This window comes from Diorhabda carinulata, chromosome X (assembly GCF_026250575.1).
Source record: "Diorhabda carinulata isolate Delta chromosome X, icDioCari1.1, whole genome shotgun sequence".
Taxonomy (NCBI): domain Eukaryota; kingdom Metazoa; phylum Arthropoda; class Insecta; order Coleoptera; family Chrysomelidae; genus Diorhabda; species Diorhabda carinulata.
The window spans coordinates 14,236,131-14,249,815 of NC_079472.1; the positions used below are offsets into that span (position 1 = coordinate 14,236,131).

Consider the following 13,685-nt stretch of genomic DNA (forward strand, 5'->3'; position numbering starts at 1 on the left):
CGATATAAATATAGTTTTCCTCATCTCATGAAATGAAATATAATTTATCTATGGCCTATGTGCTTGAGAGGCTATATTAGATTAGATAAAAGACAAATTTAATAAAAAAATAATGTTCAGGAATATTAGAAATAATACTAAATAGTAATTTCTATTATCGTTTTAGTGATAATCTGTTTTTTGTATAAATTTAGGTGAAAGTACGTGAATTAATACGTATTATAAACTTTTTCAGCTACTTAAAAATGTATCCAGCATCGTGTTTGTGGTGAAATAATTTTGAAACAATATCGTTTTTGAATTTTGGACATTTTAAATTGTATCTGTTTTCTAATGGTAGAATCTACGTTTAAGGTTAGTTAGTCATAGTCGAATGGTACCTCATAATGCACCTTCTTGTGCATTATGAGGTACGTTCCATTCAACGCTGCAATTCCCGTTCCACTTAAGGTGTAATTTCATGCTGACGCTTGAAGCTGCTTTAAAGAGTCAAATGAGGTCATGTGATATAATGTTGACCGGAGCGCCATTTTAAATTAATATATTAAATATAAGAGAATCAAGCTTCAAAACGCTGGAAAAGTAAACTAAAATATACCACCTCTGCCAATAGTCTGTTAACCTATAAACATTAACTGTATGTTAAATATAAATTATCAGTGATTAAATATTAATGAACGTGTTACATTCTTAAGTCAGATACCCGGTTTACAAAGCTAAAAAATGTTTAGTTTTGACGCTGTATTAATTTAAGATAACACTACAGCAAAAATTGTATCACGTAAGTTGATTTGACGCTCTAAGCCAGCGTCGAGGGTCAACATGAAATTGCACCTTAACTTGAAATGCAGTGAGAGTTTTATTTGGAACACATATCTTCAGCGCTGTGAGCCTACAATATGGCGACCTATGAAAAAGTGCAGTTTGGACTACAATTTATGTATTGGAGTAAAATATAATTCAATATGGATTCCCGTGGATTTATTATGACACTTTTGACTTACACTTACACTAAAACGACAGTTTCGATTATCTGTTGTAATCCATTGTTTAATTTTCCGTCTCGTTTTGATAAAATTTATGGGCAAAATGGGCGCAACGACATGGAGGACAGTGACGTCAAGCGATCGCTTACGACGGCTTTAAGTGGAACGATACAAAGGGTATTATAATCATTAAGTGGAATGTACCCATACTGATTGTAAATTGATGGATGGAAGGGTGAAAGATACGGGGGCTGGAAGTAATGAAAGGCTGCGAGGGAGTGATATCGTGTGTTAACGTCAAAATTTCCGAAAATCTCGTAACGAACTGAAAAGTTTCCATCATGAAATTTACTTAGCGCGTATTTTCAAGGATGTCTCCGTTCTGGATATATCTTTGTAGAAGAAATAAAAGATATTTTAAGATTACAGCGAAATACATTCAGAAATTCCAACTATTTCCTATAGTTCTGTATCCTACTCGTATTTGTTCCACTTTTGTTTTTATTTCTTTTTAGCACTGGACTCAGTACTCCTCTGTCTTAAACCTGCTTTGGTTGTCAAATCTTCCTGATTGATCATTATTTTCCCTCACATCTTTCTTTGTTGTTTTTCTTTTCACATTTGATGTAGTTCTTCAATTTGACTCCATTTTTTCTTGTTTCTAAACTAGTCTAACCTAACCGAGGTATACCTTCCGATTTCCACATAATATTGTGTAATTATTTTCGCTTTGCGATCCTTCTAATATTGGTTCTCCACGTTTCTCGCCACCCTAAGACTCCATGGAGAGATCATTGGACAAGTGTCACCTGGGCACGCTCGTCAATCAGCAATGCGACCCAAAACTTGAAATCAGATCAAGAACTGAGCAAGCGCGGAAAACTCTTGAACATGAGGACACTTCTGGTAAACCGCAACCTCAACCTGGATCTCCGGACCAAAATGCTTCGCTGTTACATCTTTCCTGATCTTCTGTACGGATTCGAAAGCTGGACCATCGATGCGGCCAAAAAAAAAAAATTGATGCGTTCGAACAGCAAATGGGTGAACATAAAGATCTCACTACAATCAAGGAGAGAGAGTTGCAGTATCTAGAACATTTAATTAGAGATGAAGGTTCTCCGCCTGGTAAGAGAGATAAGATCGAAGGAAAACGTTCGGTCGACCGTAGACAAAATTCATGGCTGAAAGACTTGCGCAGATGTCGCGGACAGACGTCTACAGAAATTTTCAGAGCTGCGGTTTCTCGTGCGACAATAGCCATTTGTATCGCCAACCTCTGTAGGGAGACGGCTTCGTAGGAAGAAGACGATTTTTCTTAGTATGTCCTCTAAGATACTCTCGGGGACTTTCAGTACTACGCTTAGCAATGTTATGCCTTTAGAATCATTACGGTCTAAATAGTTAGTTTTTTCTACAATCAGTATTAGTTCTGGCATTTTTATTAGCATTCTTCTGTACATCTTTTTCAGCTCTTTATCTCTTTGTATCAGTTGTTCGTTTTCCTCTAGTTCTAGAGTGCTTTAATGTGGATTTCCAGTTGTCCCCCTTCGTCTAAATCAGTGATTCTCAAAGTGATCCAGGTGCACCTCCAGTTGTCCTCGGGAAGCTCTACGATAGGAGGGTACTTGAACTAGTAATAAGTACTTCACAAGGGAAAAATTTTGGGAATTTTTGGTCTACATTCAGCACTTCCTCAAAGTATTCCTTCCAACAGTTTATAACTTCTTCATTTTGTCTCAATGTTTATTTTTAAGAGTTTCTGATTTCCTTCATTGTTTTCTTCTCTCTTTTCACTTTTCACTTTCATTTTTTTCTTATCTTTAACAACATTTTTTCTTTCGATTTTATAATTTTCTTAGTCTTCAGTTGTCCTATTTCGTAGATATTCTCTCCATTTTTGTTTCTTGTGTCTAGTTTGTTCGAGTTACCACCCGGTATATATCTAGTGAAAATATGGATTCATCCATTGTAACGTGGAAGCAGGTAATGATTGTTTTCTCCATGGAAGCAGCCGGCGTAATCGATACCGACCGAAGTGGAGTCCTGTACGGCGTCATTCGCGTTGTTTCCTCCTTGACAGCTGTGACAAGTATTCAGGCATCAACTCGGGATTCCTCCCGCTGCTAGAATCCCTTTTACGTGATGGGGAACCTTTTCCATTACCTGAAATATTTATGCTTTTCACTTGCAATGTCGCTCCCATTTACTTCATAATTCACTTAGAACTTTGGTCGTAAAAATCTACCTATTATTACATGAAAAAGTCACGGAATTTTATTTTTTTTTTTAACAAAATTTCGTTTGGAGAAATATATTTTAATTTCATAAGACAAAGTTATAATATGATACGGAGGTTGACTTAACAGAAAAACAAGATATTTTTTTCCAAAATCATTTTTGAAATTAGTGATTCGTAGAGATATTCATGGGTATTGGCTAGCCCAAATTTCATCTCTTCTAGGAGTGGCTACTCGCTCTAGTATATTTGTATGAAGCAACTTTTATCACACAAAATTTAGCAGCGATGGCAGTGGCATCCTTTCTAGAAGGCATTTGCCAATCAATAAACAAATGATGGCTGAAATGATGAAGAAAGATAGTACAGGATGGATGACAGGTGACACAGAACAAAAGATAGATACAGATGACAAAGAACACAAGATGGATGACAGATGACACAGAACACAAGATAGATGACAGATGACAAAGAACACAAGATGGATAACACAGATAATATGATACGGAAGTTGACTTAACAGAAAAACAATATATTCTTTTCCAAAACCATTTTTTAAATGAGTGATTTTAGCCATGGCGATGGCTCCCTCCACCTTAACAAGTAATGATGCGTAATACTTTGTTTTACATTTTTGAATATAGTCGATGAGCACAATCTCAATAATATGCCAATGATATAATCAATGTTCTTGGCGATGCAACATTCATGATTTTCCTTGTCCAAATTAAAATCTTATATTTCGAGGGCTGACAGAGCTACAGAAGGAAAATCATAATAAAATTAGAAAAGCAAAGAAAGCTTCAGAAAATATTGCAGGGATATTGACTCTACACCTACAGGACTTCGCGAAGGCTTAAAATCAATACAACTATGGCACTGAGGAAGCTGGATAGCAGTTTCACGAGGAGCGTGAGAGTACAACACGGCTCTTGCTATAGACTATGGCAAAGTTACCAGAGAAACTTCAGAAATGCCACACTCAATTAGCCTCGGTCGAAGCAGTCTAGAGGTGAGGGATATGCCACAGCTTTGAGGAATGATCAAAGCAACCTTTATATCAAAAATCCTTCCTTCAGACCGATCAGTCTCACATCGATAGGAAAAGCTATCGATAATTATATTAGAAGAGATATTTTGAAGTGGAAACCACTCCATTCTTGTTAATAAACTTACCAAAAAAGCAAATTTACGAACTGCATTGATAGAATTGAGTAACGGAAGAAAGCTCTGATGAATAAAAAAAGGGTAGGATGTGCTTAAACATAGAAACCGCATTTGATAACATCAGCTTGCCAAAAGAGCACCAAAAGACACCATTCATCAACGCAAAGAGAGAATACACTCAAAGGACTCAAATAGACAAAAAAGTGGTGTCACCTTAATAAGACTTTCCCTAATTACCTTCACATGGAAAAAAACTAATTCTCAAGCTCCTTTAGCTAGTTGGAGAAGCCATTGATTGGTAAAAATATTTGGTTAGGTTAGGTAAATGGTAATCGTGAGATGATGATAGTGGTTTGGGGTACTAGAGATAGTCTGAACAACACGAAAATATTGACCAGGATGTCTTAAAAATGACTTAGCAATTGATTTACTAACCATCAAGCAATATTTAAAATCTGCGCAATCTAAATTTGATTATAAAAGCCTTAGTATTTGTTAGTCTATCATTATTACCCTTTGTAGGACTCTTGGTAGCTCCAGCACCTTCCAAAAATTTTGTTCATGTGAAAAAGAGGAACAAGACATAGTGATTGAAGATTCTGCACCATACGACTTTAAAAATTTTTTGGGCTGTCGCGACAACCAGATATATCATTGAGAAAGTTCACTTGATGGTATTGGTCGACCATTCAATTGAGTTTAGACCATTTGGGACGGTGATACCATCGACTAGTCACTGTATTTACCAGATCTAGCCACCGACTCTTATGGATAGGTTAAAGCGAAAACTTTTTAGACAAACCTCGTATGGTTGATATCAAAAATTCATACTATGAAACATTCTTGATTGTTTCCCTCATTTTTGTTCACAAAAAAAACGAGACGTAGTATTTATAACAAAAGTTAGTTGGTAGAAGTTTATCAGATTTGACGTTTTGCTTATTGAATTATAAATTATAATAAAGTTGAGTCGGGTAGCTTAATAATCCATCAATTGAATGAACGAATCAATAATGTAGGTAAAATGACGGCAAACTCGAGGCAGAGAATATACCCATACGAATGGTGTATTGATTTTAATGTAGAATATTTAAATAGAATTAAACGTGATAGACACAAGTTAAAACAATACCTATATATATATATATATACGAATACGTGTACCAACATTGTTTTATACTTGACAAAAATTTCCTACTGATAGTATGTAGAATGGAAGGTATTGATTTGATTTTCAATATACCTACTCATTTCTGATACACAAAACAGCTTCTCTTATATTGTGACAAAATAATTGAATAAAAGATAAAATCGGAAAAAGCATAGTAAAGAAATGGCAAATTATAAGAAAATTGGCTTCGAGAAATTATTTTCAGAATGTCAATTTCACCACTAGAGGACGTGTTTCAAAATATAAAAATGAAAAACTTTTTCAAAATTCATCCGATACACAATAATCGATTTCTTCATAAAATTTTGCGTATTTTTCATTCCAAAAAGTTTGAGTTGGAATTTTTGTTAGTGATATTCACTGTTTACACTAACACTACACCAACACTTAAAATTACACTGTCTGACGCACGTTTCTATAACCAAGTAATCGTCTTGAAGGTAAACTAAAATCTGATAACTTGACTTACCTATTTTATACTAAACCAATCAACCTTCTCTCGCGGAATATTTACAAACTTGGGAAGGCAATGAGACCTGCTCCAACAATTTGTGAACCTCGTTATAATATTTCCAGTTGGTTAACGAAGTTTTCCAATCGCTTTGTATAAAAGAATTGAAAGGTTCCAGAGCAAATTTTTCTTTTTTCTTTATTTTTATTCATTTCTTAAACCTATGACTTTGAATTAATTAACCTATCTACAATCCTCTAATCATAACTGCTGAGTAAAACCGCAACCTCAATAAAGGTCCACAGAAAAACAAGGTTTTATACAACAATGTTCTTATTTGCTTAAATTGTAATGTTTTTCATATTAATTTACATTTTTTTATTCGTGAGGTTAATTAATTAACATTGTTTCTCAATTTATAAACACACTATACACTATTTATAATAATTCACTCACAAATATCACTTCACTAATTTATTTTATTTACACACAACTCCTTATACATCCTAAATAGAATTCTACAAACTTCTAGAACGAAAATAAAACACAACAAATAAAGAAATAGACTTCCCTAGGAATTATGTAAAAGAAATACTGTAAATAAATCGCCTGATATAATAAAAAGTTCTAAAAGGAAACATCAAAGACGCGTCCGAAATTTATAGAAAGTAGACACCGCGCGAATTCACGGCATTTTAAAATTACAGGGCCGGCATAAGGACTTATTTCGCAAACTTGTTCGTAACAATATTATACAGTTTGTCTCATATTCAGTGTGTCCTATTCATTTTTATATCGTTATACTATCTGATTAATATCAAATAAGGGATTGAAACGTTGGTATTTTAAACAATTTTTTATTTTGAGTCCTCAACCCGCAACACCATTCGAAATTACATACTAAGAAGGATAATATAATCAAGAATAAAAAATTTATTGTGAAATGAGAACAAAAAATTTAGTTTGTAGAAAAATATTCATAGTGCTAAATTCCATTTGTGTAGTTTATCCCATTTCAAAAACTTTTATCTATTATTTGAAACAACTACGTCAGAGGGAAAAACATTTTAATTTTACTCTATAAAACATTGCGAATATTCTCCACTGCCTTCTAGAATAATTATAAAGATTTCGTGGAATTAGAACAAAGGAAATTGAGATAAGTAATTGATTCTAATTCTAAGTAATTTAAAGTTCAAATTTGACATGAAGAAAATATTTAAATTTGTTTACGAGGAAAGCTTGCGGATAGGACGAAATAACGCAGGAAATGATCAAATGGATTGTGGAAGATTTTTTTGATCCGAAAATCATTTGAAGTCTGTAGTAGAAGATTGACGCAATAATTTAATTTTGTTTTTTACGCCGCATCTACAAAACAAGAATTTATGTCACCTTTGAAGTGCAATTATACAGTGTAGTGTATAAACCGAAATTTGACTTCTTGTCAATCATTCGGAGAGATATTCATGGCTCTTGGCTAGCCCAAATTTCTTCCCTTCTAGGAGTAGCGGTACTCAACTACACGCTCTAGTATGTTTTACTTTTATCTCACAAAATTAGTAAAATTAGCAGCGTTTGCCAATAAATAAACAAATGATGCCTAAAATGATGAAAAAGAAAGATAGTACAGGATGGATGACAGATGACAGAACACGAGATGGATGACAGATGATAGAGAACACAAGGTGGATGACAGATGACACAGAAAACAAGTTGGTTGACAGATGATAGAGAATACAAGATGGATGACAGAAGACAAAGAACACAAGATGGATAACACAGATTAGTTTCTTTTTTTTTTAGATAAAATTTTTGTTGTAAATGTGTCTTTGTCAGCTGGTTCCTGTAATAAAAACTGTTGGTTTTAGTATAACAAGTTGACTTGTATTGCGTTGTCATTCCATACCTCATTTTTACGTGAAATATATTTTTTTTCTAATATCAAAAACATCTACTTTATTTCCTAGATTTTCTCATTTATTTTCAAGAAATGTTCAAAGGAGAGCAGCATCTTAGAAGAGAAAAAAATAATTATGGCCGTTGTGAGAAAAGATCGATTCCTCCGCAGCGTTTTCGGTTATTTGTAAAATAAAATGTGCCGGGAAATGACACGATTTTATCAGTTATACAGTTTCCGACTCACTTTTCAATTCCCCTCTTTCGATCTACCAGAACATTGTCGTTACTTTATCTTAAAAATAGGGAAATCTCAGATGTCGATAAAATATTTCAAAATGTGAGGAATGAATGTTATCAAAAAAAAGTTTATGATGATTGTGAGAATTGTAAGATCGTCATATTATTCAAAGAAACCAAAATCAGAGTACATTTATAACAACCATTCAATTTGTGGATATGCCTTGAAATACGTGAAAGTACACACAAAGGCAAAGAAAACGTTTAAATGCCAACTAAAAATCTCAAATCTCCAAATGAATAATTTTGAAAATTTCGAAGCAAAAATCATCATCATTCAGCTCCCGTCTGTATGGTATTCATCCAGTTTAATTGCATTCTCTTAATATCGTCGGACCATCTCGCTAGAGGACGTCCCCTACTAGGTGAAAGTTTTGACGAGCCCTCCACTACAAAATCTCTTTTTCCCAGCGTCTTTTCGCAAACCTAGCTTTATAAATCTCTCCACTGCGTAAGTACTACATGACATTTTCTGCGATTAATTATTTGAAACTTTGTTTTTGAGAAAAAAATCTAACATCGATGTTTCGTGATCGCTTCTGTTCCGTATGTACTGGCAATTCATATTGATCTATAACTTTTTTCTTGAGGCATATCTTTTGGAAGATATACTTTAGTTTTAGTCAACTCAATTCTATGTTTTATCTCACAGGTCTGCTTGCTTTCGCTTGTAATGGAATTGGTCCGTTTTGTTGGTTCCGATTCATTCCGCAGTCTTCGCAGCATCTCCTCAAATTCATCGACACGATCTGTGATTTTTTATTACACAAATGGTATTATAAAAAAATAGACTAGAATCAATATCGTCGTTGGGTTGAACGCCGTATCGATTTGGTTCATATAAACATCATTAAAAATATCTTTCGGGCATTAGGAGTTGGTATCAGAATAGCAAGATAATAAATGTCCAGCAAAGGCTTCTAAATATAATTTTATCTACTACTTTTTTGCAAGATTTTTGTCTGTTGTCACATTTATTATATTATTGAATGAAAAAGCAGTTTATTTTTGATTTAAAGTAGTCTTCAAGGAGATAGAGAGTATAGACAAATTACCGAGGACAGTTCATAGTATAAATTGGCCTAAAAAGAAACAAATAAAACTTATAAATTCGCCAAAAGGTGGCGGTAATAATTTTAAAGTGATATTTGCAAGCTCCAACTGCTCCTAGAGACGGAATCGTCTTTTGATAAACACCCTGTATATTCGCAATTTTATGTGAATCTACTACGATTCTAATATTAACTGTGGATGAATATAGAACAATATTTTTTCCTCAAAATCGTTTATTAAATTTTCCTTTCAATTAAAAATCCAATTATTAAATCCATCCGTTCGTATTAAAGTCAAAAGAAATCAATTTATTTGCTTGTCTTCCGTCTAACTAATGTACAATGCGAGAGATGAACCTGGAATCACTATTCAACTATTTTAATTGAGAGTTCGGGATTGAATACGGCACAGTAACTGGAATTATGTTTCTTTTTTCATAATTCCTATATAATACAAACAAAAGATATTTTTAAACATTTAAAAAAATTCAATTATCAGGAATAAACTATGACCTTTCCTGTATTATGAGACGAGATAAAATACGAAGGCGTTTTGACGAGAATAAGTTATAAATGAGAGTTATTATATTTCAATTACTGACAGTTTTCATATTTCCTTCGTTTAGTTTGAATCTTCAAGTCGTATGACGGACACACAGATGGCGCTGACTTTGTCAAATCCATATGACGTTTAAAGTACCAACTGTCAAAAAACTACATGTGAAATTTGATGACATTCCGATTGGTCAGAAAAAAGTGACAGCTATTTAAGTGAAGCTACTATAATTTTCAAGACAATGGACTCAAAACAATTTCATGTGTTGATTTATCATTGCTTCTTGATGGATAAAATACTGTACAAGCTCAGCAATGGCTTCAAAAGTGTTATCCGGACGCTACTTCATCGAAAGGACCATTTGTCGTTGATTTGCTGAATTTAAACGTGGTCGTACAAACACCGATTATGGTGAACGTTCTGGTCGTCCAATTCAGTTGGTTACTCTAGAAAACACCAAAAAAGTCGACCAATTGGTTATATCTAATCCTAAACTGGAATTGTTTGAGATAGCTGAGGCCTTGAAGGTATCAGAAAGTAGTGTGTTCACAATTATTCACGAACTTTTGATCATGAGAAAGCTTTTTTTAAAGTGGGTGCCGCGTTTACTAACAGTCGATCAAAAACAAAGTGTTGATGATTCAGAGGAGTGTTTGGGAATGTTTACACGTGATAAATCAGTTTTTTTTGCGGCGATATGTGACAATGGATGGAACATGGATCCATCACTTCACTGTAGAATCAAAACGATCAAGATTTAAGTGGACTGTAGTCGGTGAACCATGTTTGATGCGTCCAAATGCATAACAGTCAGCTGGAAAGGTTATGGCTTCAGTATTTTGCGATGTACATGGAATATTGTTCATCTAGTATCTCCAAAGAAAAGAGACAATCAATAGAGAATACTACATAGAGTTATTGGATCAGTTAAATGCAAAAATCAAGGAAAAACGGCCTCATATGTCGAAGAAATAACCACTGTTTGGTTAATGGTTAAATTGAGAGAATTACTCTTCGAATAGCTTCCTCATCCACAGTATTGTCCAGATCTGGCCCCCATGCTATTTGCTGATCTCAAAAAAATTCAAATCAAATGAAGAAGTAGTTGCTGAAACTGAAGCTTATTTTGAGGCAAGGTATTTATTTATTTGTATGTGCCCTGCTTATTAGCGCACAATTTAAGACACTGTAGTTTATTGTTCCTCGAAACATAAACCAGCTAAAATTGTGCAAAGGAACTCGTTTGGTGGTAAATAAATTGTTGAACAATGTGATTTACGCGCCGATACTCAATGGAAAATTCGAAGGTGGGGAAGTTTTCATTCCGAAGATCCCGATGCCGTTTGAGTTTAAGAGACTTGAATTTCCGATCCTTCTTATATTCGCCAAGGCCAATTTTCTAAAGTTTGTGGTATTAATCCATGTTTTTCCCATAATCAATTAAATGTGACATGTTTACCATCTGCGTTATTTGTTCTTGCGTCTAATAATAAAACTTGATTTGTTTTATTTATATTTATTATCCAAAGAAAAAATGAACTTAATTAAATTCAAAATCTACTCAGACAAAGTTTCAGGTTTAGTCAGTATAAATCAGAAGAAGAATAATATGAATTATTTCACAACCCATATATATGAAATAGAAAATGACATACTAATGACTATATTAGATTCAATATTTCCAATTTACAGATTACAAAGTCGGAAAATTATCAATTGTTCCGAGATTTATCACTTCTCCTAATTTTCCAAACTTTTCAGTAGGATACTTTAAAGTGATAAGAAAAGAAAACTAATTTTGAATATTTATTAAGTTTCTGGAAACTTTCTAGAAAGATAAGGGTGGAAATCTTACGATCGCTGATTGCAACCTATTTTTCAATTACTTTTATGATTGATACTTCATCAGTTGTTCGTAGCTTGCACGCGTCTTCTATAATTCAATTTTTACATTTACTTTGCGTTTTTTGTTTGCTTATAATCTATTGAAAATTGTACAATGGACGATTTTACAAAATAATCACTAACCCAAAAATATTCGTTTTTCCAGTAAATAATTGCTATTGAACTTAAACACTCCGTTTAACACCTCTTCCTTTTCCTGGATAGCTCTGCCTTTCATGGTATGTTGAAACCCTTCCTTCCAGGTCGTTGAGGGCCTTCCCGGTCTTTTTCTATTTCTTATGTTTTCTTTTGCTATTTCATTCCATTATTTTTCCCAGGTTGTTAGGCACTTATCAAAGCAGCAAACTGTTAAATACAGATAAATTGTAGGTTTTTCCTTATACTTTCTCATAGATCGCATCTCTTCCTTCAATTGACGAGACTATCTAGAATATGTCTTCATCTATCACACCAACATCAATTTTTTAATCCATAATCAATATCCTAAAGTTTGATTCCGCTTCGTTGCAAATTTCAACTCTTCAGGATCAGAATCATTGTCGGATACTTCACTCTTTTTGTGTGGCACCAAGCAGCATTGCAAATTTATTTTATTTTGAATTTGAACATCTTAGTCCGGACTGATTTCTAAAAAGCACTGGTTTCTAGAACATCTGGCTATGCTGAAACATCTATCACATGAAATTTTGATCTATTGGTTTAATTAAAGTAGTTGTAAGGTACATAATCATTGGGAGTACTAGCTTTCAATTATCAGGATGTCTTGGAGCGTTTTCTAGAAAAAGTAGAGCATTCACACAACTCTTTTTTCTTTAGAGGCTATTTATTTGGTAATTCTGTTGTTTTTCTTTAGTTTTTTATTATCATGTTGATGTTGAGTTTCTTTTGTCGAACTTTAGTTAACAGTAAATTTAAGAATGTAGTCAATCTTGTTTCTGACGAATCTTTGTGAACACATTGTACAAAATGTATCAATTTATATGAAAACTAGTTTATCAGACACATACTTGAGCAAGCTGCTTTAAAATATTTCATATTCTTGGTTATGGGTTGATAGAACTCATTTTAATATGTTTATCTGACTATACTTTGCCTTGAATTCCTACATTCTGTATCATTTGTTCAAGCAGAAGCTTTGATAAGTCGATTTCTATGAGAGGAATTGGCGAATGGAAAAGTCTTTTGTCATCTCTATCACACCACTGGTTGAGTGGAATGTAGGTTAGCGCGTTTTACTTTTGAGAAGAATCATTAGGTGTGAAAAGGGAGATATTTTGATTTTGAAGAAATAATTGGGGTTTTTCATGTTTTTGCTAAGTATAATTATTAATCAATAATATACGTGCGGTTATGATTGATGATGTTTCTAGTGATTCAATAATATCGTTACCATAAAATTTTGATCTTTGTTGAGCTAAAATATGACTTTTTCAATCCTCTACAGAGCACAATATCAACAGAAGTTTACAGAGACCTGAACAAATGATATTCCAACATAGCATGGAGTGGTCTAGCATTGCCGTCTTTCTAATAATCAAATTTAGCAGGTTTGGAGTAGAATTGATAATTTAGATAGGTTTGAGCACTCAAGATCATTTCAAATTTGTTAAAACAATAACGATATGTGCCGACCATGTTTTCTTTAGCATATTATCATCCTATGTGACACGTTCCTTATCACCCGTGATCCTTCATTCAAAAACTTTTCTTGCTACTTCCAAGAGTAATCTTCCACCACTTGCTGCACATAAGAAGTGTGAAGCCAAAAGAATCTTTGGTTCAGAATCTTCTAACATGTTATCCTACATCCGATAATGATTCTGATCCTGAAGAGTTGAAATTTAGGATATTGATTATGGATTAAAAAATTGATGTTGGTGTGACAGATGAAGACATATTCTAGATAGTCGCGTCAATTGAAGAAGAAGATGCGATCTATGAGAAAGTGTAAGAGAAAAC

General features: G+C 33.6%; 1 protein-coding gene across 4 annotated transcripts in view; it reads right to left on the bottom strand.

The window, feature by feature from the left end:
• The window catches only part of LOC130901637 (poly(rC)-binding protein 3), a 58,460-nt gene that overhangs the window by 37,023 nt on the left and 7,752 nt on the right, over nt 1–13,685 (bottom strand). The window lies entirely within an intron of this gene.